The sequence below is a fragment of the Orycteropus afer genome, unplaced genomic scaffold (assembly GCF_000298275.1).
Source record: "Orycteropus afer afer isolate SDZICR_OR568_19922 unplaced genomic scaffold, OryAfe1.0 scaffold00239, whole genome shotgun sequence".
NCBI lineage: Eukaryota > Metazoa > Chordata > Mammalia > Tubulidentata > Orycteropodidae > Orycteropus > Orycteropus afer.
In genome coordinates this window covers 305,072-305,663 of record NW_006921826.1, presented here as the reverse complement: position 1 = coordinate 305,663, position 592 = coordinate 305,072, and positions in this window count along the sequence as shown.

The window sequence follows — 592 nt, the reverse complement described above, 5'->3', positions numbered from 1 at the left end:
CAATGAAAGAATTGGTGAAGAACAAGGCTCCGGGAAAATTGACGGAATACCGATTGAGGTATTTCAACAAATGGATGCCCCATTGGAGGCACTCACTTGGTTATGCCAAAAGATTTGGAAGACAGCTACCTGACCAACTGACTGGAAGAGATCCATACTTATATCTGTTCAAAAGAAAGGTGATACCACAGAATGTGGAAATTATCAAACAATATCATTAATACTGCACCCAAGTAAGATCTTACAGAAGATAATTCAAAAACGTTTGCAGTATTGACAGAGAACTTCCAGAGGTGCAGGCTGGATTCAGAAGAGGACGTGGAACAAGGGAAATCATAGCTGTTGTCAGATGGATCTTGGCTCAAGGCAAAGAACACAAGAAAGATGATTACTTGTGTTTTATTGACTATGCAAAGGCATTTGATTATGTGGATCATGACAAATTATGGATAACATTGAGAATGGGAATTCCTGACACTTGATTGTACTCATGAGGTACCTGTACCTTGACCAGGAGGCTGTCATTTGAACAGAACAAGGGGACACTACATGGTTTAAAATCAAGAAGGGAGTGTGTCAGGGTTGTATTCTT